The sequence below is a fragment of the Choloepus didactylus genome, chromosome 4 (assembly GCF_015220235.1).
Source record: "Choloepus didactylus isolate mChoDid1 chromosome 4, mChoDid1.pri, whole genome shotgun sequence".
NCBI classification, from domain to species: Eukaryota; Metazoa; Chordata; class Mammalia; order Pilosa; family Megalonychidae; genus Choloepus; species Choloepus didactylus.
In genome coordinates this window covers 109,882,314-109,887,255 of record NC_051310.1, presented here as the reverse complement: position 1 = coordinate 109,887,255, position 4,942 = coordinate 109,882,314, and positions in this window count along the sequence as shown.

Sequence of the window (4,942 nt, the reverse complement as noted above, 5' to 3'; positions counted from 1 at the left end):
GGCTCTTGTAACTCGTTCCCAAACTGCCATGCTCCCCACTAAGAGTTTGCTCCCTTCTCTTCTCCTGGTGAGGAAATGTGAGGTTAAATTCAAGAACCCTCTCCTCTGTGGTGAGGTGCCCAATGAACCTGCCATCGGTGAGGGCATCTCGCAGGCATGCCTAAAACTCCTTTTCCCTTGACAACTAATTGGATTCTCAACTCAATCCATCACACACTGAGAGCTGGACCTACCCAGTATTTGGTGCTGGGGACCTGGAGGTGAGAAAGAACCAGGCCTGCCCTTGAGAGGCTCCAGCCAGTGGTCTGTCTGTGGGCACCATGCCACCCAACAGGACCTGGAGTCCCTGGAGGCTGGGATGGGCCTCAGCCCTTGGGTAGATTCAGCTTGGAGTCAGCAGTCGTTTTGGAATTTGCTGACTACTGGGTTTTCTTTCAGCCAGCCTCCTGAGATCCCGAGATGGTGGGCTTGGGAATTTTTAGACTCTCTCCTGGCACTGGGCAAACATCCCAGACTGCCAGTGGACCGAGCAGAACGTGGCTGCTGCTTCATTGTGGGAAGTGACTTCATATTAAAAACACCATCATCACAAGCCCCTACCCCCACCTCAGCCTTCATGCCCTGGCAGGGCCGCAGTGAGGAAGGCTGCCTGGAGCAGGAGCAGACACTTACCTTGGCCGCAGGAAGCATTACCAGATCCCTCTCCTCCCCTAAGTCTGCCAGCCCGGGGACTGCAGGCCTGTGTCACAGGGAGGGAAAGAGGCCCCTCTCTGGGGTGTTGGCAGGAGCTCCTTGTTCTCTGTGTATTTCTGTTTCCTATTTGGGAACAACCTGCAGCCTGTCTTCCGCTGGAATTTTAATTTGGTAACAGGCACAAATGGGTCAGCCTTAGAGAGAAGGTAAGCAGAGAGACGGCTGTGTTGGAGGACAGGAAGCTCCTGTCCCAGAGCCCTCCACTGGACCCAGCCTGTCACACTCCTTGGAATCCCTCCTTAGCACACAATCCCTTTGGGTTAAGCATTGCCCTCTCCAGAGCCCTCTTCAAATACGAATACCACTGGGGCTGGGATGTAACAGACTGAGTGAAGGGAGCGTGGGGACAATGAAAAAGAGTGGGCCTCAGGTGGGAGGAGGTAGGTGGGGACACTGAGGACAGAGATCTTGGAATCCAAGATTAAAGCGAGATTCAAAGCCCAGGAAGAGTTTGCTGGAAACTTGACTCCAGCCAGCAGGTGGCAGATTATGGCCTTCCTACCAAGCCCTCTTTTTCTGAGCTGGGTTTCTTCTGCTACCTCCCACCCCACCCGAGAATTAATGATCCAACCCACGGGCAATCTAGGGCCTTGTGGCAAAGCAGGCACACAGAATAGGCAGATTTAAAATGCCCCCAAGTGTAGGAGAAGGGAGGCTCCAAAGGAGGCAGCCCGGCCCTCCTGTGCTCCAGAGGTCAGCTGCGTCCAAGGGGCAGCCAGAGGAGGGCACTCACCTCACCTTCTTTGCCTTCGAGGCAGCAGAGACAGTGCCCAGCTGGCCACGTTCCCTGAAGAATTAGAAAGAGACTTGGTCTGGGTTCTTGTCCCAACCCCCTCGGTGTCACCGAGCAGTTTCCCCATGGGAACAATTACAGGGAGGGGCCCTTTCTGCCTGGAGAGTCTGCAATTCGGTGAGGCTTGGGGCTGAAGGCAGTGGCGGAAGGAAGAGTCAGAAAGTGAAAGGGAGGGAGAGAGAGGAGCAGGGGTCCAGGCCAGGTGCCCTCTGCCGCCAGGGTGGTCACAGCCCAGCCCACCCCTGGGGTTCACGAGCTCCAGCCCGTGCAGTCCAGGAAGCTACAGATGAGAGAAGCAGGAGCAGTCAGTCCTGGCTTCTCCTTCCCAGGTACTGCTACAACCCAGGGTGCAGAAGAAGAGGGGCCAGGGCCAGACACAGGGGAGTCCTAAATCCTTGCCAGAGGAGGCTAGACTCCACTCAGGACCATGAGGCTCCAGGGAAGGGCTTGAAGCAGGAATGGACACCTCCCTCTGGCCACAGTAAAGGGAAAGCATTGGAGGGCAAGGCCGAAGCAGGGAGACCAGGAGAGAGCTGGTGGGCTCGTGGTCAAGACTGGACATGGGACGTGCCTGGACTGGGAGGGTGGTCATGAGATGCCCAGAAGAGGGCAAACTTAAGAGAACTTGCTGAAATAAGGAGTTCACACCCTTGATCATGAGGTGGGGGCCAGGGGGTGAGGAAGTGATGTCAGTTGACCGCCTGAGAATGGAACCAGGACTGGGCTGGGAGATGACCCACCCCCTGCCATCAGCTGAGGTGTGCCACAAAGGTAGGGATGGCATTTTTTACCTCTCTTAGAAACTACCACCCAGACAGTGAGATTGTGAAAACCTTGTGGATCACACTCCTTTATTCAGTGTATGGATGGGTGAGCAGAAAAATGGGGACAAAAACTAAATGAAAAATACGGTGGGATGGGAGGGATGGAATGTTTTGGGTGTTCTTTTATATTTTATTTTTTATTCTTTCTGGTGTAGGGAAAATGTTCAAAAATAGATTGGGGTGATGAATGCACAACTGTATGATGGAACTGTGAAGAGTTGATTGTACACCATGGATGATTGTATGGTATGTGAATATATCTTAATAAAACTGAATTAAAAAAAAAAACTACCACCCAACAAGGGGCCTAGGACAGTGCTGGCTGCACCCTGCTTAGCAAACACCCTTTGGCTAGTTGACAGAGGAAGGGCGAGTCTTAGAAAACTTGCTGGGTCATTTTATCAGAGAAAGACCTGGCTGCTCCTTGGGTCTCCTTGCAGTGTGATATGAAAGCTTCCCACCCCCCTAGGGATCTCCCACCCTAACTTATCCCAGCCTGCCAGCAGGATACCTGAAATTCACACATCTATCTGTCCTTCAGGCTAAGTCATTTGTAAAGATAATGAAAACAGGCGATTTCTTTCTCTCTCTCTCTGTGCCTATTGGGAAATTTGAGACAGTTTTCATTCAAAAATTATTTTATCAACTATTTATCAAGTGCCTTTCCTGCATCAGGTATTGTGCTAGGTGCTGGGACTAAAGACATGAGGCGTGGTTCTTGCTCTCAAAGACATTCCAGTCTAATTTATAATTAAAACTCACATGCAGTGCAGGAAAAAATGCCTGGAAGAACTGAGATGATTACAGTGATTACTTCAGGGAAATGGCATCACACATTAATTCTATTATTTTTTAATAGCTGAATTTTTCTGTAATAAACATAATGTTTTTCAATAAAACAGGAAGGTATTTCTAATTGTAAAGACATTTTGAACACATGTAAAAATTTGCCACCGTTTTCCCTTGGGACAAAATCTCAGGCAGTTCACCTGGTTTGGGTGCTGGGCCTTTCCTCCCGCATCACCACTGCGTCTCTGGACCGGAAGAGGGGATTGTTCATGTGGTAACTGGACGGGTGAACAGACTCAGTGTCTGGCTAGGGGTCACTTCTGTTGGACACTTGACAGGCAGGCTGCTGATGGGTGGTCCCCAGCTAACCCACTGAGATGCCCAGCTCACGTGGACCCTCGACACAGGCGAAGGTGGCAGTGGATGCTCTGCAGGCGTTGGCTGGGCCTTGCTGGACCTGCTTGATGCTGACTCTGCCTTACCTGGTCCCTCCAGGTCTGGTCCCATGCCCTGACCTCATCCCACTCCACCACTGGAGCCCCAATCCTATCTTGCCTGCAGGGGTTGGGGAGGGGACCCTTCACCCACTCCTTTCCTAATCGACTGCTTATGGTATAAATCCTGTGATCTGCTTTCTCTGGAGTAAAGTCCTTTCTTCTCTCAAAAGCCTTCAAATCAAAAGCGTTGGCTTTCAAGACTATCTATTGTCTCAGCTATGAATTTTTGAATATAGCTTAGAAATGCAAAAGTTGAATACTGACTATTTATTTATTCATTGACTTTTGTTTTCTTGCTATTGGAATCCTAATCCTTCCTCCGCCACTGAGTGCCTCTTACTGCGATGGTGAGTAGCTACATCAGGGAATACAAAATCCACAAGTGTTATTATTTCCAAAATTCACCTTCTCCACCACCCAGCTGGATCATTAAAATTGCCAAAGAGATTAAAACCATATGGAATGGAGGGATTTTAATTAATGATTATATGGAAATGGAGAAGTTTTTTTGTTTGTTTTTTTCTTTGTTTGTTTTGCCTACTCTGTATTAGGTGCCAGTGATATAAAACTGATTGAGATCCACAGTCACTGGCCTTAGGAGCTTACAGTCTAGAAAGGAAGACAGGCAAATTGATCAGTAATTACCATACCGTGTAATAAGTACTATATTGGGGCCATGTAGAGGAGCAATCACAACACAGAAAATAGATGAAAGTCCTCCTGGTGACGTGTAATCTGAGTCTCTGAAATGAAAGCAGTTTTCCATCCTAGAAGAGGGAGAAAGTCATTGTAGGGAGAGGGAACAGCATATGCAAGGCCACGGAGCAGAGACACCGCACGTTGTGGGAGGATCGCAAGGGCCCCGAGTGGCCACAGTCAAGGATGACAAGGCTGGCGAGCGAGCGGTCAGTGAAGGGCCTTATCCATGGGCTGTTTATTTGGAACACACTTTTTTAGGCAATGGAAAGCCTCAGGAAGTTTTTAAGCATCTGAATGATATGATCAGATAGCATTTGAGAAAAATTAATGTGAAGGATGGAGGAGAATGGAGAGAGCCTAAGGCCAAGAAGACTGGTTAGGAGCTGCTGGGAGTACCCAGGTGAGATATGAGGGGACTGAGCTGGGAAGCAGTAGGGAGGGAGGTGTGGGAGGTGGGCTGCAGTATATAACAAAAATTATACTCCATGTTACAGGGAAATTCAAGAATAATTATTCTTAATAGGTCATGAAATCAATTTAGTGGGTCACTAGTATTTTTTGATAGCTTTTTTTAAATGCAATTTTAC